Source organism: Mesoplodon bidens, assembly GCF_964165515.1.
Source record: "Mesoplodon bidens genome assembly, chromosome: 1".
Taxonomy (NCBI): Eukaryota; Metazoa; Chordata; class Mammalia; order Artiodactyla; family Ziphiidae; genus Mesoplodon; species Mesoplodon bidens.
In genome coordinates, this window is record NC_138176.1 from 179288909 (window position 1) to 179316774 (window position 27866).

At 38.2% G+C, this 27866-nt stretch overlaps 1 protein-coding gene across 1 annotated transcript in view; it reads left to right on the plus strand.

The window, feature by feature from the left end:
* The window catches only part of SLC4A4 (solute carrier family 4 member 4), a 349538-nt gene that overhangs the window by 108078 nt on the left and 213594 nt on the right, over positions 1 to 27866 (plus strand). The window lies entirely within an intron of this gene.

A 27866-nucleotide genomic window follows, 5' to 3' on the forward strand; every position in this document is an offset into this window, starting at 1 on the left:
TCTCTACTTACTACACTTACTTAAAAATCTGCTCTTTCGGGTTAAAAAGGAGAAGTATTCTGTCCTTGTAGATATGTCATTTCCACAGACATGTTGGTTTGCTATATTGGCTGAGTGATAGGAAGTAAAGGGCAGAAAATATGAAATTATCCTTCATTGGATATTACGTTGTTCTCTCAAATTATCTGGATTTTGAAGTATTATTGGAAAAAAAATATCCCCTAATCTTTTATTAAAGATAAAAGACAAGCTCTTACAAAGTATAGGTTGTTTGCAGGACTGAGAAATATTGGAAATATGTCTTGGCTCAACTAGCTGGCCACCCTCGAGAGCCAGTAATACCAAGTGGCTCAGCTTAGTTGCACTCAGTGGCAAGAGCCATTCTGAGGTTTCCCATGTGTTGGGAGGGGGCCCAAGACAAAGAGGTCCTTGTAAAACTCAGCTAGAGACTTGGCCATGGGACAGAGTCCTTGCAGAATCTGCATTAACTGTGCCCTGCCCAGAGGCAGGCTGCTACAGCCCCTGTGCTGTAAACCATCAGCATCATGGACTGAGTCTGCGTCTCCAGGTAGATACTCTGAGCTTCTTTAGCTTATTGTCCTTATTATTATTCCTGAATACGGGAGCTGCCCTTGTAACATCACGTGCCTTCTCTGCAAAATCATGTCACACATTCATCGCTAAAAACTGCTTACTCTTTGTTTTCTCACGTGTGGTTGTTTCTGTAGAAGATAATTACTTATCCTCACATCTAACTTTCATATTTGCCATGTATATGTATACACACACATATATCAATAAAGTTTTTAAATTCACCAATATATTTGTTTCTTTTGCCGTATTATAAAGAGAAGATAGTATCATAGTATTTGAAATCAGAGGGCCTGGGTTCAAGTTTTGCTTCTGCCACATAATGGCACTATGACCTGCCAAGGCTCTGTTTCCATCTCCCTTTCCCATCCTGGTTGGGACTTGTGAGCCTCAAATGAGGCAATATATTTAAAAACATTTTGTGAACTGTAAACTGCCACACAAATGTTAATTATTGTTATTGTTTTAAATTTACTGTCTCCAGTATAATCCAGCATTAGTAATGAATGCCTCATGAGTCGTCTTAATCCCAGAGAAGAGAAGACATAAACTTAATATACCCTACTTTGGTGGTCAAAAGATATATTCATGTTAAGGGCTACTGGTAAGGAGTGAAAAATCACAGATATGCTGGGGTTCCGCAAGCAGCCTTGGGTGGAGAAAAGGAAGGAGGCTGAGGATAGAGACCAGTAATGGCTTAGTTTCTGCACAGCCCGTTGAAAGACCACTTTGAAGGATTAAGTTCAGCTGTTCAGGTTGAGAGTGTTTTATACTTTACATTGATGTTTAAAGAGTAACATTTCACAACTTTTAAAACAAAAATTTTGTGAGGCACCAAATACACAAATATGGTCAGATGTGTATTACACTTTTCAGGGAAATTATCTAGCTGTTTTGGTAAAAGTGAGAGTCCTTTGGTTACATAATAAGCAGTAGAGGAAAGAAGATTCAGGATTTCCGAAGGTGAGTTTCCCATCCTGGAAAATGTGTTTCCTCAGCTGGACGCTGGGGCCATCTTCAGGTTAGAAAGTGTCAACAGGAAACAGTACTGGTTCAGGAATAAGTAGGTTCTGTGTTTATCACTTTGTAGAAGGGCTTCTGTTTATCAGTTGGGACTTGGTTTTCTTCCATCCAGCCTCATAGATGAATGGCCGGTTTCATTTCATTTTTTGGCTTCATCTTCAATTTATTTGCTTGTTATGTTTTTTTTTTTTTTTTTTTTGCGGTACGCAGGCCTCTCACTGCTGTGGCCTCTCCCGTTGCGGAGCACAGGCTCCGGACGCGCAGGCTCAGCAGCCATGGCTCACGGGCCCAGCCGCTCCGCGGCATGTGGAATCTTCCCGGACCGGGGCATGAACCCGTGTCCCCTGCATCGGCAGGTGGACTCTCAACCACTGCGCCACCAGGGAAGCCCTGCTTGTTCTTTTCATTGGAAACTTTTCTGCTGAAAATATCTTCTGGGGTTAAACTTTAGTGAAATCTTAGCAAGTTTTATTTATTAGTCTAGCTATTATGTTTATCCTTAAAACTTCTTTTTTGAAGCAGGACATCTCACACATCTAGATGCTTGCAATGTGAACATTGTTTATAATTCCAAAGAAAAGTTTTATTCTGGGTTTGACTGAAGGGTTGAATTAGTCAAGTTACGAGATTTGGTTTTGCTCTCTGTGAGGCAGAAAAGTGGCGGGAGGATGTGTTGTGACTTCAGCCAACTGGCCGACGACCAGCCTCCCTGATTTCTTGGCCATAGGAAATAGGGCATTTGGTGACAGGTGCTGAGGAAATGAATAACAATTACTATGATAAGTCTGACACATTCCCAGTTTTGTTCTCTATTTTTGGTGTTTTTGTTTTATTGAGAAAGAATGGTATAGCTTCGTAAGATGCTATTTTATTTCAGTTTCGAGGTAGGAGTGATCATTGTGGATGTGGGAGGAGGCACGTATCTGAGTTGAGAGCTATATATTTATTCTTGTGGGCTTGGAAATAATGGTGATTCTTTTTCAGTCTTAGCAAAGGAAATATTTTAAAAACAACCCGGTTATTGAGAAAAGCGTATCGTGGTGGTAGAGAAGCAACGAGCTGAGAGTAATGTGTTTAAAAAAAGTCTTGCTGAACATGGATGTTTCCCTTAATGTCTCTGAACCTGTTTTCTTGTTTGTAAAATGATATTTCTATGTAATTTCTAAGGTCCTTTCCAGATCTAAAATTCTCTGACTCTGTGATTTTTCTCTATGACCACGATTGTTTGATTCCTTCCACAGAGAATGAAGGTAAGAGACATTCCGTATCAATGAAAATGACCTTTAAAGATATAAGGCAGCAAAGGGAATGTGTGGACATGGACTTGTGGGTCTTGAACCTAACTTGTTGTCAGTGGCGCACTCTCTTTGATGTGGGCTACCTGCACTGTTGACTCCTGGCTGTTTGTTTCTCCACCCCCAGGGATGCTGATATTCTGGAAGGTAGGCACTCTATCCTCAATGTGTAGTTTTCAGCAGCCTGTTTCTAGGCAGGACACGTGTATTTCAATGGTGACCTTCAGTGGCAGCCTTCATTGTATGACTCTTTGGTAACACTGAGACTGGGACTTTGCAACCCTATGGGAAAGGAGGATGGTGCCATGTTAGGCTTAAATAGGCTATTTTGGAGATGGGAAAACATCACATAACGCTATCTAAGCATAGATTTTGGTAAATGGGTTTTAGATGGATTGTTTTTTAAACTCTTTCAGGTTTCCTTAAACTTTTTCACTTTTAGTGGTAATTGTTTTCCTGAGGTTTACAATACATTTTATTATAAATGAGGTTTTCCATCTACAAAAAGAAAAGTCTAAAAATCAGACTGTTCCCACCTGTTTCTCTCTCTAAAGTAATTTCCATCAGATCTCATTTTCCTCTGTTTTAATCTCTGCTGTGAATGTGGTAGTGATCTTGAGTGGTACATCTCATGAACTTGAGGGTCATTACAGATATAAATCTGAGGATTTAGCAGAAGAAGGGATGGATAGATAAATGCTAAGATGGGATGGTAGGGGCAGTTGATCGATTATTCATGTAATCCTTCTTTGGGAGTAAAGAAAAACAGATTGGTTGCTTATAATAAAATTTAGCCCAAATGGCACTTCCACAGTTGTAAGTGTCATTTCACAGCAGCAATATGCCTATTAGTGTTTTCACACATTTCTCTGTCGCGTTGTCAGAATGTCTGCAGATGACTTTGTTCTCAGACTTAAAGGCGTTTGTTTTTTTTTTTTTTTGTCTCCTGATGTCTTTCCCATGGACCATCGCTTGAAAAACAACTCTTCTAGTATATATGGATGAAAAGTAGCTATTTATGATCCATCCCATTTTACTTTTTGATTAGGAATCACAATTTCTGTTCTCTTAGCGGAGAGAATAAAACAGGAGGCCCTAGTTTAACATTGTAATCCAGTCACAATCACAGACTTCCTATGAATTCGAAGCCTGCCTGCTCTTTCTCAACCGAGTTGCAGCTATAACATCCCAGATAGGTGTTTTTATCTCCTTTTCTTTCCCTCTCTCCCCCTCCTTCTTCTCCTTTTTCCTGTCCATCCCCTGTCCCTCTCATTCCCCCTCCCTTCCTTCCTCTCTTCCCTTCTTCCTTGCTGTATTAAAGTACTTGCAAGAAAAGGGGCACCAGTACTTTGCTGCATCTTATGAGCTCCAGCTTCTGTTTCATCGGCATCTGTCGAGTGCCTGTTACATTCTTGACTTTACGCTAGGCCCATTCCTATGCGTTGTATATTTAACCCCCATAGCGTCCTGTGAGAAAGCTGTTCATCCCTACTCCATTGATGAGGAAACTTTGGCCTGATTCACAGAGCTGGTATGTGGTAGAGCCTGAATCGAAACTTTGGCCTGATTCACAGAGCTGGTATGTGGTAGAGCCTGAATCTGAAATTAGGTCTTCTGAATCTTTCCTCTGCTGGGTCGAAAGTCCGTGATTCAGTTTGGGAGTGTTTTTTAGAAAAAGAGCCACACCTTAGTATGGGAGCAAGGCAACTGTGATTAAATGAGTGCAGGATGCAGGTTCCAAATTCCCCAATTACTGAGTTGGCCTTGGCCAAGCATTTCGCTTTTGTATTTTAGAGTTCTTACTTATTAAATAGGGATGGTACAAAGGTATCCTAGAAGAATGTTAACCTATAGGTATCTTTAGTCACTGTAGAATCTTACTTTCACTTATACTTTTAATTTTGTGGAACACCTGGAACTCCCTCATTTGGGAGAGAAATCGCAACATAGTTGTCTTAAATTATTTTTTCCCAGTTTTACTGAGATATAATTGACATACAACACTGTGTAAGTTTAAGGTGTACAGCATAATGACTTGACATATGTATATACTATGAAATGATCACCAAGATAACTTTAGTTAACATCCATTACCTCATAGAGTTTCAAAAAATTTTTTTTCTTGTAATGAGAACTTTTTTTTTTTTTTTTTTTTTGCGGTATGCGGGCCTCTCACTGCTGTGGCCTCTCCTGTAGCGGAGCACAGGCTCCGGACGCACAGGCTCAGCAGCCATGGCTCACGGGCCCAGCCGCTCTGCGGCATGTGGGATCTTCTGGGACCGGGACACGAACCCGTGTCCCCTGCATCAGCGGGTGGACTCTCAACCACTGCGCCACCAGGGAAGCCCGTGATGAGAACTTTTAGGGTCTACTCTCTTAGCAACTTTCAACCAACAGTTGTCTTTATGGCATAGCATGTAATAGAAGTTTTATTATCTAAATTGATCATTAACAAATGTGCTGAATTGCTAAGCAGAATCTGATTATTCAGTGGGCCCATCGGTACATACTTAACTGAATACCTACATGTGACCAACAACTTACATTTATTCTTTCATTTAATCGTTATGTCATTCCTGTGAGTTCTCAATCACCAACCTCACAGATGATAAAAATGAAGCTCATGAACTCACAGAAATAGAGAGTAGAATGGTGGGTATCAGGGGCTGAGGGGTGGGAGAAATAGGGAGATATTGGTCAAAGGGTACAAACTTCCAGTTATAAGATGAATAAGTTCTGGAGATACAGCATAGTGACTATAGTTAACAACACTGTATTATATACTTGTAAGTCACTAGGAGAGCAGATCTTAAATGTTCTCACCACACACACACACACACACACACACACACACACAAGATAATTATGTGAGGTGATGGAGATGTTAGCTAACCTTGTTGTGGTAATCATCATCATAATAACCATCACAATATATATCAACACTTGTATCAAATCATGTTTTACACCTTGAACTTATACAATGTTATATGTCAATTCTATCTCAATGAAGCTGGGAAAAAATGAGAAAAGTTAAATAATTTCTCCAAGGTCACATAAGTAGTAGGGGGAAGGGCTGGGATTTGGATCTTTAAAAGCACAAAAGTAGGACAGGGGTTACTACTGTGTGATGTGGAGTTAGATTTAAGTCCCAGGTGTGTGTCTTACTAGCTGTGTAACTTTGGGCAAGTGGCTTGACCTCTCTAAAGCTTCATTTTAAAATTAAAAAAAAAATTTAATTTTTTGGCCTTGCGGTGTAGCATGTGGGATCCTAGTTCCCCAACCAGGGATTGAACACGTGCCCCCTGCAGTGGAAGTGCAGAGTCCTAACCACTGGACTGCCAGGGAAATCCCTAAACCTTCATTTTTAGAATGAGCTCCTTCAGAGGGCTCTTCTGAAAATTAAACTGCAGTTATGGAAGCCTTGAGCATGGCCTGACACAGTAAGTGAGGTGCACACTGGCCCCTGCCTACAAGAGTTTACTATATTAAATGAGATGAAGCATAAAGATGAAATGGGAGCAAATTTTGTATGTTTCATGATATATGAGAAAATGTTAAATCATGAAGTTTTAGCCAAAGAGAAGACTAGTGTGGTGCATGTGGTGTATTAGACAGAATGTTGGACTAGGGCTGAATATACAAATTCTTCTCCTCTTTGCCACTAGCATACTGTGACTCTTAGAGCCATTTATTTCACTTCTGTGTCCCTCTTTCTGTGTTTCATTTGTTCATTCATTCATCAAACATCTGTTGGGAGACAGCAGTGTGCCCAGGCACACTGTGCTCGGAATCCAGGTACTGGAGAAGGAGCTAAGACATGATCCCTATTCCCAGCCTGGGCCATGGAACCTACAACCCTAATGGGAGGAGCAGCAGACATATGAAGACTTGATTATAATGCAGTATGAAAAGTGATATCATACTGCTTGAGAGACACACAGTACTTTGCGCACCTCCAGAAGGCACTGATTAATTCTATCTGGAGTTAGAGAAGGCTTTATGAAAGTGTTGACAATTAAATCATGCATCGAAGATGAGAAGAGATTATGTCTTATTCATCCTTGTATTAATATTTCCCAAAGTACTGAGTTTAGTGCCTGACACATAATAGGCCCCCAGTAGTGAACTGGATACTGATTTGCAAGCCTGAATTGGTTTGAAGATCTGTTCCTTCCCATGTTTCCGGACATAGCTCTGTACCTCTCTCAAGCACAGTTCAAGCCTATAATTCTTTTTCCATCAGTACACCAGGGTGGTTAAAAGCATAGACTCTGGTTTTAGTTCCTATTTCTGCTACTTATTGGTGCTGTTTGACCTTGGGTAGGTTACTTAACTACTCTGTGCCTCAGTTTACTCATCTATAAAATGGGGATAATAATGGTACCTAGCATTATTAAATGGAAAAAAAATTAAATGCAAAGACTAAGCATTAAGAATAGTAATCACTCGGGCCTCCCTGGTGGCGCAGTGGTTGAGAGTCCGCCTGCCGATGCAGGGGATACGGGTTCGTGCCCCGGTCTGGGAGGATCCCATATGCCGCGGAGCGGCTGGGCCCGTGAGCCATGGCCGCTGGGCCTGCGCATCCGGAGCCTGTGCTCCGCAACGGGAGAGGCCACAAGAGTGAGAGGCCCGCATACCGCAAAAAGAAAAAAAAAAAAAAAAAAAGAATAGTAATCACTCATCCTGAGGGTTGTCTTTTCATCTTGTTTATGGTTTCCTTTGCTGTGCAAAAGCTCTTAAGTTTAATTAGGTCCCATTTGTTTGTTTTTATTTCCATTTCCCTAGGAGGTGGGTCAAAAAGGATCTTGCTGTGATTTATGTCATAGAGTGTTCTGCCTATGTTTTCCTCTAAGAGTTTTACAGTGTCTGGCCTTACATTTAGGTCTTTAATCCATTTTGAGTTTATTTTTGTATATGGTGTTAGGGAGTGTTCTAATTTCATTCTTTTACATGTAGCTGTCCAGTTTTCCCAGCACCACTTATTGAAGAGGCAGTCTTTTCTCCATTGTATATTCTTGCCTCCTTTATCAAAGATAAGGTGACCATATGTGTGTGGGTTTATCTCTGGGCTTTCTGTCCTGTTCCATTGATCTATATTTCTGTTTTTGTGCCAGTACCATACTGGTTTGATTACTGTAGCTTTGTAGTATAGTCTGAAGTCAGGGAGCCTGATTCCTCCAGCTCCGTTTCTCTTTCTCAAGATTGCTTTGGCTATTAGGGGCAGGACATTAATAAAGACACAGACGTAGAGAATGGACTTGAGGACATGGGGTGGGGGGAAGGGTAAGCTGGGATGAAGTGAGAAAGTAGCACTGACATATATACACTACCAAATGTAAAATAGATAGCTAGTGGGAAGCAGCTGCATAGCACAGGGAGATCAGCTCGGTGCTTTGTGACCACCTAGAGGCGTGGGATAGGGAGGTTGGGAGGGAGACGCAAGAGGGAGGGGATATGGGGATATATGTATGCATATAGCTGATTCAGTTTGTTATACAGCAGAAACTAACATGACATGGTAAAGCAATTATACTCCAATAAAGATGTTAAAGTAAATAAATTCCTGGTCTGATAATTCCCCCCCCCAAAAAAAATAGTAATCACTTAATAGCCATTAGCAATTTTTTGTGTTTTGTTTACACATATCTTTGCCCTGAGTTCATTTATCTCTAATGTCTCCTCACAAATACTCATTGTGACCAGCAAAAATAGTACTTTCGTGTATGTTTTTTGATTGACAGGGAAAAAAAGAGAAAGTGACTTATTTTAGGAAGTGAGTTGTTTATTCGTGGGCTGCTCTTGCTTTAAAGCCCTGATCATCAGGACCTGGTTAATGCCACAAGGATCTCACATGTGTTTTGCTAATTACAAATCATGCTTCTTGGCGGCCCCTTTAACTGTTGAAATGACCTCCAGATTCTGATTTCTCTTCACTCTTTATTAATAGTTAACAAACTGTTTAATGTGCAGTAGGAAAGCCAAGTAAGCCTGAAGCGTTTAGAAAATGGCATGGGAATTAGTTGTAAACTGTTTCAGTAAACATTAAATGGGTGGCAATTACTTAAAGTGATTGCCTAAGTTTCATTAAAGTACTTAAGAGAAAAATATGTACATAATGCTGCTTTAATTATAAGGAACTCATTAAGGTAGCTTTGATCTGGGATTTATCAACCAGCCTAATTCATAAGCTCACCCAGGGGATCTGTTAAAAATACAGATTCCTGGTTCACCCCTCTCTGTTCAGACCTACTAAGACTCGGAAACCTGGTAATCTGTGTTTTTAATCACCTCAGGTGAATATGATGATCTGGCCTGTTTGGAAAACACAACTCAGGTATTGTCTTGGCTAAAAGCCTGCTTTAGATTTTTGCTTTCAACCATCGGAAAAAGCACTTAAAGATACTTCAAGTGTAATTGGTTACCAGGGGTTAATAGTGGTTAATGTAGAATGAGAGTAGCTGAGAGAATGGAAGTCTTGAGTTTTGGATCACCTTCCGAAACCATTGACATCAGAAGCCACACCACCATTATTTGACTGCAGCAGGAACTGCTGCCTCGGTTTGCCACAAGTTAGTTTAGGTTTTTTACGTGGGTGAAGAGTATGGATGAAAATAAGGTAAGCTTATCAGATGTTGTCTGATAAGTGGAAGTGGTGTGTTTATGAACAGATTGGCAAAAGAAATGTTGAGTACAGTTTTGAATCAGCCTAGCCTAACCACAGGTCATTAGATGGTTAGAAGCAAGCAGAAGCAGCAGCTGCATTCTCAAGGTGTGTGCAGCTAAGAAAACAAAGATGCTGAGATGCAAAAATTAGTGAACTTGAATAGGTGTCCACAACTCCTATCACAGCATTATAGGTATATTCATTGTGGTAAGAACAGCTGGCTACCCTCCTTCCCACCAACTATGGCACTGCCCTAAACAACTTTCTAAAACACACAGCTGGTTTTACCACTCCCTGCTTTAGGCCCTCAATACTTCCCTATTGGTACTAGAGGATAAAGTCTAAATGCCTTATCAAAGTATGTAGGGCCATTCACAACTTATCTCATACTATCTTTATACTCTCCTCTTTCTTCTCTTACCACATTTTCATGCTCTGTGCTCTAGCTACACTGAACTGTAGGCTTCCAAAATGCTTTAAGGAAAACAAACGACATTATTCTGTTAGAGCGCCTAGCATAGTGCCTACTTGGGTGGGGCTCAATACACAGTAGGTGTTTAATGTGTCAGTTGGATGAATGAATAAATCAAAAGCTCTTAACACAATTACTGTAATTATCTGTTTACATGTGGGTTTTTCCCCCTTATGGGATGTGAGCCCACTCAGAGTACTATAGTGTATATAGATGAGTATACTCATTACATGTATATAGTATACATATGAGTATATAGAAACGTACGAATGTGAATGAATCAATAGCCTGCCTGATAGGATCATAGACTACAGCTACTTTGCACATTCATGGTCAACTGTTAGTTATCCATGCTGTTGAAGGGAGATTGAATAAGCCAAACATATTAAATAATAGTATGTTTGATTTTCTTGGAATTTATAAAATTATCAAGCCAAACAATGACTATCTGAATCTTGAGAGACTGGAAATTTGGCTGACTTTCTAGGTTCCTCCCTTTCCCATGGAATTCTTTGTTTTTCTCCCTCGTCTATGTCCAACAGCATCAAACCTAAAACTCATGCAAATACCATAGATTTAGGCAGAGCTGACCTGTCCAAAATCACACCTCATCAAGGTTGAGAAGGCAAGTAAGTGTTTTGAGGTGTATAAGGACTTGGACTTGAGTTGCGTTTCCTGGGAAAACAAAAATAGACAAGAGATTTCGAATAGTCATTATATTACTTTATCATAGTCAGTTTGGTTATGACGAGGAACTGAAAAGAATGGTTGAGAGTTGGTCATAGTCACCTGGATGGGTGTCGAGCCATTGCAAAGCCATGTGCTGACATTGACTTAGACCTTCTTTAATGGACACAGAGAAAACTTCCTTCTCAGACTGGGCTCCAGCTGCTCCTGAGATACAGTGGTACGGAACACAGTATAAATATATATTTACCTGAAGGCATTACTTTTACTTGGATATTTGGAAAGAAATATTTTTATAATAAAATAAACATAAATTCATTAATTTTAAGTGCAAAATTCATGAGACTCTTTAAAATTTAAAGACAGAGCATAGAGATTTACGGAGATACATTGAGGCTGGGTGGCTACTTCAGTTATCCCCTCTGATTAAAGTTTTGAAGAACACACACATTAGATGAAAGGATTGGTTTGTAACATGGACGATTTAATGACCATAACATAGAAATTTTCAACTTAAAGTGCACATTTTAAAGTCTTTTTTGACTTCTTTGCTGATGGCTCTGAAGTTCTCTCTCACCACTTCTTGGGCATAAAGGACAGCAGTAGGATCTTTAGGTTCACTTTGTTGCACGAGAAACCAGTTAGGACCTAGAGTTTCAGAGAGAGATGCCTTCCTGCTTTTGAGAACAAGTTAAATCATGAACTGCCTTATTTAGAGCCAGTTGGAGGTAGCATATTGTTGGCAATTGCAAACCATTTAAAAAACAAAAGTTTCGGTTATTAATTTTTGAAGACAAAAGAATGAATCAACATTATAGCAGTGTCAGTATCGCAGTAGGAACTGGTTTCAGCTGTACTGTGGCAGCAAAGTAAACGTTTGCAGATTGTTCTGACAGAATGTCATCCACTGGGCTTCAATTAATTCTCCAGCAGCCTGACTTTTGAAACAGAGTTGCTGCACTTGAAGTAGAGAAGAAAATCCTCCCTCTAACATTTCTGGACCTTAGCGAATAATTCTATTTGAAAGCATTTGTAATGTAGATCTGCAGATGTTTTTAATTGGACCTGAATATGTTGGTAAGAGATGCGCCTTGAAACATCTGTCTGACATATTTCACCGTAGTGGAGATTAGGGAAATGAGTCCATAAAGCAGAGTGATCAGCTGGTCACCATGGTGGTACAGGCCTTTTTTTTTTTTTTTTTTTTTTCGCGATACGCAGGCCTCTCGCTGCTGTGGCCTCTCCCGTTGCGGAGCACAGGCTCCGGACGTGCAGGCTCAGCGGCCATGGCTCACGGGCTCAGCCACTCCACGGCATGTGGGATCTTCCCGGACCGGGGCACGAACCCTTGTCCCCTGCATCAGCAGGCAGACTCTCAACCACTGCGCCACCAGGGAAGCCCGGTACAAGCCACTTTAAAACACAGATCACATGTGTTTTTAAAGTTCTCTAGACAGAGCTGTAAAATGGAAAGGTACTTTTTCAGTTAATGTACTGAATTATTATAAGCACTAATTGACCCCTGACAGTTAGTCTTAAAGATTGTAATGGTCCCTCGCTAATTTTTATAGGATACTGTTTTTTTTTTTTTAATCCTCTAAGATTTTATGAGTGTGTGTGTCTGTGCTGTTAGTTAATTTTATTCTTTTTTTCCAGTGTACACCCATCACTGGAAGTTAGGCACATGCAACCCTAGGAGGTTAGTTTATTCCCTGGCATGAATGTCTTCTTTATATTTTTTGAAAGTTGTTTGATGAGTTTGAAGAAAATTATTTTTCAAAGCAACTGCATTCATTTTTTACAAAACTCTGCTTGTATGTGTTTGTACACATTTCATCTGACTCTCAAACAGATCTGTAACCTCCAAAGTTAAAACTGACAAGTTTATAGGCTATGTTGTTTGAGCTCTGGAATGAATTTAGACAGCTCTTAAAGTCATTTATAATCAGAGGAAAATAAATTAAAAGCAATAGAATGGATGGCTTGTTGAAAAGTAAAGGAATAATGGCTCAATCCCAAGCTTAGTGTGACAAAAGTTTAGCACTCATTGGAAGGCATTTGGTAATATATAGTGCTTGGTTACTTAAAAAGAGAAAAATAAACATTGTTATTATCAAGATTTTAACATGACTCACTTTCAAAAAGTTCAGTCAGTGGCCAGATATGTTTTTGAGATATGGTTCATGGCCTCTTGAAGGGGTACCCTGTGTTAAGAAATACAGTAGAAATGGAAATGAAGGGGGAAACACACTATAATAAAATAAGTACAGACTTTATAGTCAGCCAAATCCACATAACTGCATTCTAAAGCTTAGATTCCTCCATTACTAGATTTGTGATCTGAGTAATGTATGTAACCTCCTTGAACATGTTTCATTTATGAATATAGAGATAATAATACTTAGGTTATAGGAGTGTTCTTAAAAGAGATAATATCGTCCTAGTTTGTGCTATTTACTGATGGATGTTCTTATTAAGTAATATTTCTAATCAGGTGCCCTAACTAATGCAAATATTACAGTTTATACTGCTTGGCTGGAAAAAATAGAAAGCAAGCTGAAGACTCTTCAGAAACCCCATATTAGTAACTGTCTTTTGAAGAGGCTTGCAAGTGGTGATCAGTTGACAGAGGAAGAACGAAATCTTGTGATTCTGGAAAATACAAGTATAAATTTTGGAAGAAAAGACTGCAGTGGGTGTGTAGCCCAGTTTGCTTACATGCGATTTTATCCCAAATGAATTGTAAGCCAAGTTATTGTTCTCAAAGTCTTTGATCACTTAAAATAGTAGTAGATTCAAGAGAGAAGAGAAACTCATTTCTGAAGTGAGCTTGATTTCAGCATGTGAAAGAGTAAATTTTTTTTGGACTCAGAGCATACTAATTTCATAGGCAAATGAACCAACTGTCATTCATGGCAGGACATACCATACAAACATTTCAGAAAAAATTTTAGTTGCAGTTGATGTTTCTGAAGTGAATTCTTGGACATAGCCATTCATATGACTCAGATGAATTACTCTGTAGGAGAAAATTTAGTAGCCACCAATTTCATGTCCAAATAATAAAATATTAATATTTAGGTCTATTTTATATCAGTAGCCAGGAAAAATGATTAGAAACTGACTTTCAGAATGCTGTTTAGGGGATTTATTTAGCTGAGATCACAAGTAACTATTAGATGGCATTTTGGGGTGTGGTTTAAAGTAGGATTAGATGAATATAACATTGTAAGAACTGGGCATTGGCCAGTTTTTCTTTGAGTATATAAGGCAAAAATTCAGAATGTATTTAATAACTGTAATTTATTTTTATGTAAACCAACAATGGAATCTGTAAAAATGTTTGGGCTCTTGTTTCGAAAAAGTAAGACTTTTTAAAGGAACATGGTAACAAAACATGAGTTTTGTTCTACTGTAGTAGAGAATCACACTTCCTAAAATCTCTATTAGGCAAGAGTAGAGACTGAGTGGGTATACCTAAGGGTATAATAATCTTCATGTGTATGTGTTTTGGGTACAGCTCAGAAATAACCAATGTTGTCTAATATTTATTATCTTTTGGGTTGCTGATATGTGTGTGCTTTGAAGACAGACACTACTTGAAGAGAAAAAGTAGCTGGTTGTGAGTAGGACCTGTGCATCAAAACATGTGTTCTATATAGAATTTCCACATTCATTTCAGTAATTCACCCTTGTGCATAGCTTACTTCCTTTTACTGTGTATTTTTGTTAATCTGTGAACCATCATGCATGCCTTTCCCTTTCTGTGTTTGAAATCCCTCATCCTTATTCACATGCTTTATTCTTCTTCCAGTCTCAGTTTTAAAAATTAGCTTAAATATTTCCTGCTCACTTAGGTCTCTGGAGTTAGTTATGTGCCTTTACCTCTTTAGGTCATTTTCACTGAGGTTTATTTTTGTTGCCACAATTGATGATAAATTCATTGAAAAAGGAAGAGTAAATATCTTCATTCATTTTATAACTCCTTTATCGCTGGTTTTTAAATACTCTTAGTTACTGCTCACTACACATCTTTGACTGAAAAGCAGGGTACATAAAGGGTGAGAATGTTGCTAAGGATTACTAGTTTTTCCCTCCAAGAATGCCAAATTCAGTTTTTTTAATCTTTGCATTTGAAAATTTGTTGATAGGTATTGTTTCTCAAATGAAAGATGAGATCAAAAATGACAGAATGAATAGCCCGTTAGTAGATCGTTGAATCTAATAGCACTGTCTTGTATTCCTGAATAGATTTTGTAAGGCAGAAGAGTAAAATTCAATTTCATCATCCATGGATGTGTCTTGTAATGTCTTCCTTTTTCCTGTTGTTATTATATGTCAACTAGATGGGGAACCTGAGCCAGAGGGTGAAGGGGGATTTGCTCATTTGGGGTTGGGGCTGAGCACAGGATCTAGGACTTACAATTCTGATTCCATCACTCCACCCATGATTACTGTTTACTCAGGGTTGTGTTGTCCTGAGAAGTAAATTCCCTGGCTATCACTAGACAGGAGGGCATGTGCAGAACTCCATCCGCACAGTGAATGCTTCCTAAGTCAGAAAGACCTGTTTCCCCTGAAGTGAGAACGAGCTCCTGTGAACACTTAATTGATCATGTGGGGGGAATTTGCCAACATATCTGCAAGGTTTGGAGGGTCTTTAAGTATCTTACGTAAGTCCTCCTTAAAATGTATTGAGAACAACCCCCCCATCATAGCCCCCAAAACAGTAATACTTCTTTAGTTCATTTTCACATTATTAAACAACTTGAGTATTTATATTTAATATTTGCCTTGACCTACTGACTCATCTACATATCCACATTGGGTTGCTTTTATCTCAGTTTACCCTAGCTTTTCACTCTTAACTTGGTAACTTGATCTTGATTCTTCCTTCTGGTTCCTTTAGGTTTGCTACTTATATTTGCTGGCTTTGGCATTTGATCTTGGCTTCCTCTTAGAGATTTTGGTTTGTCTCATTTTTCATACCCAGAGCACCTTCTATTGTCTTATTAGGAGTTCCCTGTCTCATTCTTTATATATCCCTCTATATCTGAATCCCAGATATCCCACTTTGCTCATGGCTCTTTCCTGCCCCTCCACATAAGGAAGGTGACAGAGGGATTTGGACAATTTTCTGGTGAATGCGTAATCTCTACTTTATAAAGTTACTAAAGCATTTTATGAACATAGTTCTAGGAAAGACAGATTTTGACAAAAGTATTTCTAAACCAGCTTAAACTGACCTGTGATGGATCTAAAGAAAAGGTGACCATCTGAGAAGGCAAAAGGAACTCTAAATTTTGTGATTGGTATTTAATTAATTGGAAATTCTGCAGCCAATTAAGGAATAGCCATGCCTTACTCATCACCACAAACCTTAGAAGTGACTAAACACTTTCTCTGCCTGTTCTTTCTGAACAGGAAGCTGTTAATAATGACTTTTGAAGTGGTGCTCATTTACTTCCCTCTAATGAACTGAGGTTATCTCCAGATGACTTGAAGTCTTATAAATATGCTTTTATATAAGGGATAAAGAAATGTTGCATGGAAAGTTTATAGTGAAAACATATTGTATGGAAAAGGGTGACTTCCTTACGTTTGTTGATAATACTCTGTGAAACACATAGATTGTTCATAGCAGACTTTAATGGGAAATCAAAGTCCCTAACCAGCCCACATGCACAGTCTGATCTATGTTTTCTATCAGCTTTGTGTGGTTTAGCTGTATGGATAAGCTAGAAGGAAGTCTATTTCTGTAACAAATGACGCTCCTCTCTTCTAAGATATGGTTCTAAAAACTTAGCTGATTTCATTTAATTTGTTACTGAAAATGGATTTAGCATTTTTTAAGTGCTCTTGATAATTTGGGAAGGTACTTAATGAAACAGCATGAAAACTTACTGTTTATATTAATTAGACTCTTGTTATCCACGTGCCATTTCTCAGGCTTTACAAGTGGTCTTTAAGATTCTGGCCTGGTTTTGAGGTCTTTGCTGGTCAGGGGACATATGTTGCTGGTTGGTTTCAATAATGCAGAGCGTTCTGGGTAGATAAAACAAGGCAAATGAAGCATCGTGTTGTCTGAGAACAGTGAAACTATTAATGTCAAATTGGTAGTGTTGGAGGACCTGCTATATATATTTTTCTTTGCCGAGAATGTAATTAAGCTTCAGAGAAGTGGGGGATCACTGCCACTAATTTTGGATCTTCAACTCAGAGCAGACTTAAGGCGGAAAAGCTTACTGTAGAATCTTGCTGACATTTCTGTATTACGTTCAGAGTTCTATCAAAATCTTTAGAGCAGTGATATATCTGTGGGGAATGTGACTTTTTTTTTCTTTAGAAAAAATCAGCACCTATGTAATGTTTCCTTGATGTCTCCTTCCCCACTCTCCCTTTTTAACGGGATTATGTTTTGAATCACATTTCTCAATATTGTTATCCAGGAAAGATGGGTAGAATATTTTGGCCATGTGGGGATGAACTCAGGAGTCCTAAAGATTCTCTAAGGCTTGGTGTTTTTATACCCCTAGGCATTTTGAAAGACAGTCTACAGAAAGGAGGATGCCTTCTTTTGTACGTGGGGGCATCTAATGGCAGCATTAGCATGGTGGTTGTGACACTAATATTGGAGCAGTAAATTTAGCTACTTTGTATAGAAAAGGGTTGCACTCCAGCAAGTCTGTAGAGTTTATTTTGGGAATCGGGAAGACTTCCTAATGTTGATGAGAATTGAGTCTGACTTTGGAAACCTTAGGGTATAAATTGTGCTGATAATTGTTCTGAGTTGAGCCTGGAGAAAATGCTGATGTATTCACTCTTAAGCAGAGTGATTCATCATATAATCCTTATCATGGACAGCTCTGGCAGAGCAAAGAGAAGTGAAGTAGGGAGTGAGAAATTAAAAGAAAATGGAAACGGGAACTGTAACATGCATTAGGAACTTTTCAGTCTTTTAGGAAGAGCCTGCTGGTGGCCATATTTTTTACCATCTTAATTAAAGGGTGAGTTCCTCTTCATAGAAAGCATCTTACTTTTCCATGCCACTTTCATGGAAAGCCCCTCACCCTGTCTCCATTGTTCTGTGCCCATGGAGTTATTTTTAGACCTGTGTGCCTGCTCTGTCTGCTAGCTTTCAGAACCATGGCCAGTCCTGTTACATGGTTCAGAACTGGCTGTTTGAATCCCTAGACAGCTGTGAAGGCAAATGCATGAGGGTTATGCTTGTTTTGGACATTTGTTGAGAAAGATAATTGAGATTCTGTAGTTTCAAGTACGGTAGGGAAGTGTCTGGCACTAATTTGGCATGACTGTCCTCAAGTTAGCAATTAAAAATACCTTAATAGGTTTGTTTTCCTTATAGTAATGACATTAATGTTAATTTTAGAAAATTTCAAAATTACACATAAGCAAAATGAGGAAAACAAGAATAATCAATAATTCCATCATTTAGGGATAGTAATTGTTAACATTTGGTTCTGTTTTTTTTCTATATATATTATATAAATCAGCCTTTGGTTTCAATTGTAAGAAACCCAATTATAACTGGAATAAACAAAACAGAATTTATTGATTCACTGAAGGAAAGGTCAGGATAAAGCTGGTTCTTTGGGGAAAGGAATTTGATCTGAACAAACGACCAGAAGGGAGTTAAAAATAAGAACCAAAAGTTAATGCTTATCCAGATATGTAAGGTGTTAGGTACCTTGTAACAAGGCAGATACACCCTGGTGGTTAAATTCGAGTAAATAGACATGGTTGTAGGAATTTCTCTTCCTTACTTGAATCATTTTTCTTCTGTAAATTCTCTGGCATGTGGTAGATGTCAAAAGACATAACTTAAGACTCAAGCAGGGGCCAAACAACACTCTGAACAATGTACTGACTCATCAAAATCCACATTATCTGTTATGATATTCCACCAGACTTCTTGGTCACCTGCTTTTTTTTTTTTTTACTACTGTGTTGCTTTGGCACCTTGGATATTGCCTCCTTGGGAACTTTGGAAGCTGACTTCCTTGGCAGGGTAATGACATTGCCATGCTGGGCCCTAGTGACAGTGTCTAAAATGTGGTACCCTTTGCAGGTGATTTTGCAGACAGAGGGCAGCAACAGTGGGGCTGGAGCCAAAAGGATAAGTGTGAAACATCCCTTGGGGACCCAGAAAATACTTGGGAGGTAGATTTATCAGTGGGGTGCAGTTGCATGATATGCAACTAGAACAGTGTCAGTGAAATTTGGGTTATTACTGTTTTATGAGCCTGTCCCCCGCCAAGGGCTCATGAATATCATGCAAACTTGGATTAAATGAAGTAGGGAAAATGATATGGTGATGAGAAAAATCCAGAAAAAAAAGTCAAAATGTTTAGTTTCACCATTAATTAGTTAGCTTAGTTACTGTATTAGCTCAGGCTGCTGTAACAAAATATCATAGACTATATAGCTTAAACAATAGGAAATTATCTGTCACAGTTATGGAGGCTGAGAAGTCAAGATCAAAGTACCATTTGATTAGGTTCCCTGGTCAGGGCCCAGTTCCATGGCAGCCTTCTCCCTGTGTCCTCACATGGTGGAGAGAAAGAGGAAGCAAGCTCTCTGGTGTCTCTTCTTATAAGGGCACTAATCACATTATGAAGGGCCCACTCTCATAACCTCATCTATACGCAGTTATTTCCCAAAGGCTCCATTCTAAATATCATCACATTAGGGCTTAGAGTTTCAACATGAATTTTGCCAGGGACACAATTCCGTCTGTAATAGTTACTTAGTTTAGGTCCCTACTGAGGCTGCTAAAACCCAAAATGACTGATTAGAATTTTAAGTCTTTCTGATAGAGATTCTTGAAATATTGGAATAATATTAATAATATAATTAATATAATTGGAATGATTAATAAAAAGCATCAGCAGACCCAAAAGGCTTTGAGCCAATGGTTCAATATGGTGTGCCCTGAAGTTTCATAGATAAAATTTATTTCACTGGTAGACCATCACTGGGAGTACTTCTTTGTGAATAGCTTAGCAGCATTTTAAGTACATGTATTAACACCACTGAAAAGCCTAGTTTTAATTTTTCCAACCTACTGTGTTAGCAGAAATTATGAAGGAGAAAGAATAAATTGAGGAATGTAAGGGCTACCACCTTTTTGTTCTAAAGAATTCTGAATATCTTGTAAATATGACTTGAGTCCTGATAACACTTTTGTAATGTAAACTGTAGGTAAATTTTCTGTTTCAACATTTTGAAGATGAAAGCCTAAGACACAGGTATTTTCCAAAAATATCTCAGCGAACTCCAGTTTTTATCACCTCTTGTTGGCTGAAATTGAGCTTACTCTGCCCCTAAGAAAGATTGCTTGGTAGTATTCTGAAATCTAGGCTCTTGTGCTGTTGACTCTTTATGGCATAATAATGTCATGGCATATTAAGGCTAATTGTGATAATTGACAGCTTTTCATGTGTGGGAGCTTATTAATACATGGATACCTAAGTATTTAAAAAAATTATCCATCTAAATGAATGCTATTTGGCTGTTTCAATTTCTTAGCTAACTTGAAACAGAAAAAGTAACCATCTAATTTACCTGTCTAGAGCCTGCCAGCATGTAAATCAGCAGTCATTTTCTGGATATGTTGAAGTAGAGGTAGATTAGGGCATGGAGAAACTCTAGGTGAACTCGTACAGATTACTCCACTAAAAGTTGGATTCTATAAAAACAGGTTCTTCAATGCAATTATTTTGAAGATGCTGATATGTGGATGGCTAATATAAGTTAGTTCTACCCTAACCCATTCAAATGGAATCATAGATGTCTATATCATAAATCTTTGGTTGTAAGTGACCAAAAAAATTGCCTCATTACTTTTAGCTAGAAAGGAATCCTTACATATCATTGAAAAGTTACTGACTTCAGGCATGGCTGGACCTAGGTGCTTAAATGATGGCATCAGGAGCCTGTTTCTGTCTTGGTTCTGAGTTTCTTATTCCCAGGCAGGCTTTTCCCTTAGGGTTGCAAGGTGACCAACTGCGCTCAAAGATTTTATTACCATCTTATCACCTTAGCATAAAGTGAAAATTTACTTCCTGGAAGTTCCAACGAAAAGCTGATGATTTTTCATTTTGATTGGCCTGGATTAGATGAAGTGTCCACTCGAAAATTAATTGCTGTGGCCAAGAATTGTGATATTCTCATTGTCCAGGCCTGTGTCACAGAGAGGGTAATTCAGCCTCAGTGGACTTACAAGGATAAAGATAGTTCTCCAAAGAAAAATGGGGTGCTGTTATCAGAAAAAGAGGTTAGGGTTGCTAGGTGGGCAGGAGTAATAGATGCCACTAAAATGTGTGTATGTATGTTAAAGATTTATATGTATATGGAGATTTATTCATTTAGCTAGTTATCATTTCTTATAGTTATGAATGGGAAAAGAAGTTTGAGGATTTTATATATACATTTAAGTGCATTTTTAGAGTACTACGATGGCCTAAAAATCAGATAAATTGTGGAAGTTTTAACAACATGGTATCTACCTACAAACTTTTATCTCAGAATGAAGAAAAGAAATGAATACTTAAAATGATAACTATGTAAACCAGTTGGTGATAGCACATTAATAACTTAAAGAAACAAATAGTTATTTCTTTTTATACTTTGGTTTGAGATCTAAGACTTTACCAGATGGTGGACTTTGACAAGGAGAAAATACAAAATCCAGAAGTCCTCACTTAACCCACAGAAGGGAATTTGCATGTAAGCTTGTCATGCACAGTATGAATGTTCGTTATGATCATTATTTCTATTAAAATTTTTTTTCTTGGGTAGCCTGCAGGGTGACCACAGTGGGATGCTTCGCAGACCAAAAATAAAAGGGCATGTTCGGAAATTACCGTTCAGTGGATAATGAACCAAATGTTAAATTAATTTACTTTAGGACTATTTCATATGCCATTATGATTTCTGCCTCTTCTGAAATCCAGTACATTTACTGTCTGTACTGTTCATATGGAAATCTGACCATTTTGAAAAGTGAGATCATCCATTAGAGTGTGGTGGCCAAGAAATGGGCTTGGAAGTAACACCAAGTGGGTTTGAGGTCATATCACTAACTAGTTGTGTGATCTTGGGGAAGTCTCTTAGCCCCTTAATACTCAGTTTCCCTATCTGTAATGTGAGAGTAATACAGGAGAATAATAGTAGAGGATATTTCACAGTCTTGTGTAAAATAAATGATGTAAATGGAAAGTACTAAACACAGTGCCTAGTAGAGTGTAACAATTCAAAAATGTTAGTTATTGAGTGTTACATTTTTATTGATAGCATTTTTCCCCCATTATTATGTGTTATCTTCCAGCTTTAAGTTCCTTGAGGACAGAGATCTTATCTTAAAAAACATTTTGTGTCATTTCAATAAATACCATAGTGTATTGCGTGCACTAAAAACTAATAAATATTAATTAAGTTATCAAATGAGAGTGTAGGAACTATACTTCAAATATTGCTAAGCCTCCAGGGTTTTCATTTTGTTACATCATGTCATTTTCCTAGTTGCGCTTAAAAAGAGGCAGAGGATAGAAGCATAGAACGATAGCTTGTGAGGAACTGGGGCAGAATATGTATTATTCATTGTTTCATTCATTCTTTTACTCATTTTTCCATCCATTCACTTTTGTATAACTTCACTGTGTCCAAGATAGGTGCCAAGAGCAGTTTAGGTAAGGCATGAAAAGCTGCAAAGACAAAGTACAGCAATGAATAACACACCAAGCAGTGGATATTAAATGTCTTAATAGATGTGCACATTAAATGTTGTGGTCCCTCAGGGTAGGAGGAGATTGCATCTAGCAGAGGAAAATAGCTCACCGGAAATATTCATTCTTTTATTTGTGACTTTCTGTACAGGGAATGGTGACTATATTTTGGTGCAGCTCATGCAAAGATGGATTAAGGGGAAGAGTAGAATAAGGACAGTTTTCCAAACTTATTTTCCATTTCAGAGTTCTTAATGTAAGCTGCTTTTTGCAAGCGGTTGTGTGTTTGTGTATTTGAAAATGTCCAAGTTTTATTTAGTCATGTCTAATTCATTAATACTCAAAGTGACTGTTAGGTGCACACTACTGTGTTGGTCTTTAAGGAGGGTGCATAAAATACAGACCCTGTCTTCCAGGGCCTTGGTGACCTAGCTGGAGAGAGAAGGTGCATCTACAAAAGTTTAGGGACTAATGAGCAAGCTGTATATTTGTTAGTGCCTAAATGAGTGATTCAGACATAAAGTGTTGTTATGGTTTGAATAAAGGAGAGATTCATGTCTCTGGGAATGGTTAGTAGAGGTTATGGGAAAAGATAGACTCTCCATCTGGGCCTTAGAAATTGAATCAGAGTTAGAGAGGAAAGAAAAGAATATTCTAGACAGGAAAAAGGAACAGATCTGAAAATGAGCAGGTATGTTTTGTCACAAGACACTTCTGGGTTGCTGTGGGAGAAAGGTTGAATGCACAGATGGAGGCCAGAGTTATATGAAAGGCAAACGCACAGGCCAAGTTCAAGCTCCACAGGAGATAGAGTGTGGGTGTGGAAGTGATGTCTGCTGCAGTAGCTGGTGGCAGCAGTAAGTGTGGACAGCATCCCTGCCCTACATTTGCTTTCTTCTTGTTGGCAATGGGGGTTTGGGAGCACTGGGTGTCCCCAAGCCCTGCAGACCATCATGTGGTCTTCCAACAGGTGGACCTGGGTCAGAGAAACCATGTTGATATAGGACCCTCCAGGAAATTCTAGAGCTACTCAAAAAAGCCAAAACACATTTTAACCAGAGGGCAGAATAAAAAAAGAAAAACATCAAGGCAGATTAGAGACATTAACTTCACTTTGATCTAGGGGCCTCCTTCTGTTCTGACAAAGGTGATTGGATGAATTTGAGAGTTTCTCTCTCTCCTTTCTTTCCTCTCTGTCACCCTGTCTCATTTTTTTCTCCAGGTTCTCTTTTATGATGAAACTAGATTAGGTATTACTTAGAATCATAATCTATTCATCTGTAAAGCAAGTTGATTTTCTGATGTTTTTGCCCCCCACCTGCCCCCCCCCAGTATTAAAGTGAGGCGGAAGGGGTTTCATTATTTCCCCTTGTTCTTTCATTGGCTGTTTCCTAAAACACACACCTTTGTGTTCTCATTACTGAAGCCACTTAATTCACTGAAGTAAAACATGCAGAACTTTTGGCTATTTTCTTTCTTACCTTATATATTTTCAACATATAAGGGTTGTCAAGGCTAATATCTGTGAGAGCTTTCTTTCTTAGAAGCTAGGCAGGTTTTGCTAGTAAGGGTCAACAATTTTTAAACGAATTTAAACCTTGTATTTTAGCTACTATGGTGATCATCATCATCCCATTTTTCAGGTGGGGAACTTGAGACACAGAGAGGTTAACTAGCTTTTCTCAGATCACACAGCAAATAAGCAGCACAGTTTGGATTCAAACCCAGACAGTTTGGCTCCAGAGTCTCAATGCAATACTGTGTCTTGTATTTAGCTCATTTCTTTATCTGATCAAAAGTTATGGGGAAAAAACGAATTCCTGATGTACTTCATTGGGTAGACTCTCACTCTGCATATCTTTGTGTTAAGAATGGTGTTAGAAATTGGGGAGGGCATTTGCTGGCCATAGAGGATGCCCCTCCCACATGTTGATATTGACAGTACAATTGCTGTGACCTCTTATTTCTGATTCCTGGGGAAGCTTCCTTCTGATTAGAGGAGCAGCTGAGGAAAGAAACAAGAGTAGCAAGCTCATTTTTGATACACAATTTTGGAATTTTATCCCAAAGGGATTGTTATATTGGTTGCTCGGAGGCTGTATTTAATAAATAAGACAACTGATGAAAGGTGCTTAGATATGGTACCTGGAGAGGAAGACCTGGAGGTAACAACGTTACATCCTTCTTCCATTCGACTTTACAGAAGTCACAGCTGAGTTGCTTGCTGTCTGATAAGCAGTGAGTTGTTTCCCTAACTTGAGAGCACCAGACCACAGAGTAATGCTCTGTGGATTAGAGCTCAGCAAAGATGTGTGTGGTGTCTGTACAAGAGAATTTGTTCTTTAAGCAGGAGAGACATTTATTCTTCTCTGTTAGAGATGGGGACAAACCCACATCATATCTTTTAGAAAGGGACAAAAAGTTGGTTCTCTAAATGTAGACTTTTCTCTTCTAAAAGCTAATTCTATCTCAGGGATCTTTGATGTTGAATGTTGATGAAAAGTCAGTTAAATTTGTGACTGTCAGTTTCAGAACCACTCTGCTGAATAACTACATTTCTAGTAGTGTGAACACTTTACTTGTTAGGAGTAGTGTCCAGATTCTAAATTCTGCCAGTCATTTCTTACCCTCATATCATTTCTTTCATGCCCTCTGTGATCCTCTAAAATAGTTACACATCCCATTTCTTGATTGGAAAGGCATTGCAAATGTTTTTACACAAAAGTCCTGGAACTTTAGATTTTTTTCTCCCAGAGATGTAAGAAATTTCAAAGCTGTTTTTTTCTAATTACAAAAGTAAAACATACTGTATCTTATATTAATATGTATTCAGTTACCTTATTTTAATGTTCTGCGAGCACAAAACAGTTTGCAGATATTTTTCTTGCTTACTGGTTTATGTACTAATTTATTTATTCACTTAACTAATTAATTAATTAGTTAATGTTTGTTTTCCCTGCTAGCATGTAAACGCAGTAAGAATAGGGACCTTTTTGTCATGGTTCTTTGCTTTATCTTCAAAGCCTGAAGCAGAGCCCATTTAGAACATAGACAGTACTCAATAAATATTGCTGAATGAATACACGAATGAGTTGTGCACGTTTTAAAATTGATAGGAAAGTGAAAGGAAGAAAATAGAAGTCCTAGAAACAAACTGCATAACATTTAAAAGGTATGTATACAGGCAATCCTTGCTTTACACTGTAGTGCAGGACCATAAAAATGACTATGCAAGCTGAAATAATACAAAACGATCCTAATGATCAATGGGAAAAGTTATTATTGTTCTTTGACCTTTAAAAAATTTGCCAAACCATTAAAATCTCTCTTACTGTTGGCTATAAAGTTATAGGGAAGTGGAAAAAATAGTAAAACTAGTTATTTATTTAGTATTTGCTATTTTAAGACATTAGAAACATTGAGATTAAAGTGGTTGATTTCTTTGTAAAATCTTATCGGAAGTAGTTTGCCTTTTTCCTACAGTACAATTCATGAAATGGAGTGAGCATCTTTTCTATGCCCAGAGCAATCGTCATTCTCCTCTCTGAGTCTGGATCAGCTTCCAACATTTTATCGTTTGTGCTTTCTGTGTTAGGGAATGTCTCTGAGGGTTCCTTTAGCATGAAATTTTTTTGCCAGCATCACTTCCTCTGGGACATCGTTAGCATTTTGTTACAACCACTTGCCTTACTATTTATGTTAATGAGTTCACCTTCACTAAGTTCCTCTGACTCTACATCTAGAGTCTCTCAAATGGGGAACGGCAGCATTATCTACATTCCCATAATCAGCTAGGTCTTCTGTAACTCCATTCGTATTTGACATAGATTTCACTTCCAGTGTTAGTACTTTTTGTTTCTGTGCTGTACTTTCATCTTTGTTGGCTAGCTCCCTCTTTTGATTATTCATATCATATGAATTTATCATTGGAAGACAAGAAGGCAGCACAGCTACACACTTTGCTGCCTGTGCATGAACTGGATAACAAATGTGTAGTGACCAATCACTGGCAGACTTCGAAAGGAGCACTATGATTGGTCACGATCATGATGCATATATGTTATGTACATATACGTAAAATACAGTACATAAAATACAGTAATTGTATTTTATGCAATTACTCACAGTTAATTTACTATCCAGCTGAAATTTGAGCTGTGTTGTTGGGGGACTAGTGTTCTTTAACCAAACTGTGGTAGCTGAAATTTACACTCATTAGAACCATGCAAAATGAGGGCTCTCTCATTTCCAGACTATTTTATGGATATATGTGTAATTTTTTCTTTACCAAAATGGGATTGCTTTATGCATATGATTTTGTAATTTTATTTTTTTAAGTAATGTTATATGATATATATGTCAAAAACCAATAATCTCATCTTCATGTTTTATGACTGTGTGGTATTTGATTGAATGGTTGTAATATAGTTTATTTAACCAATCCTTCTTTTTGGACATTTAAGCTTTTTCTGTTTCTCTCAATTATAAACTATGCTGTAGTGGTCACCTCTGTAGTTAAGACTTTGTGATAACAACTGTTATTTATTTAGAATGAACATCTTGCTAGTGGTAGAATTGCTGACTCACAGGATAGATACACTTTAAAAACATTTCCATACCTTTTCAGAGAGATGTTCCCATTTAGGCTCCTACCAGCGACATAAATTGGAAGGTGCTGGTACACGTGTCCTAAACCCTTGCCAACATTGAGATGATCATTCTTTAAAGTTTTTGCCATTTTTATAGGTAAAACATATATTTTATTTTAATAGTTAGTTTTGATTACTAGGTAGGTTGAATATTTTTCATGCTTTTGTTTGTAGTAAATATATTTTGATCTATGGAATTTTATTCTGTCCTGATTATAGTGGTTTTCAGATGGTAGGAAGTTTTTTGTTTTTTTAGGTTGAGTACATATATTTCTAAAAAGTTCTGCATATGAATAAATCTGTGTACTCAGACTGCAGTCACATGTATATTCTTGGTTTTACCCAGGGATTATAAGGAGTATCTGTGGGCCTTAGTTTTGTAATATAACCATCAGTTTCCAAATGCTTTCCATTTTTTTTAAAGAAAGAGAAAATAGCCCGCAACCTGGGGGAAATTCTAGTTAATTTTTCATTACATGATTTTTAGGAGATGGGGTCAAAAGGAGCTAGTAGGGCATTCAATTATGTGCTTGAGTGTGTTGGAAATTTTTTCCCCTCGTGTGTACAATATTTTACTTGGGCTTGTTTTTCAAGTGCATTGAAGTGTGACTAAACATTTTTGGGTACTGCCATTATGTACAGAAGAGGCTCCATCTTGTTAAATATTCCTTCATCAACTTTGCAGTTAGGCAGTTATGGGCAGTGAGGAACCTGCGAGGGCGTGGGCTGCTTTGGGCA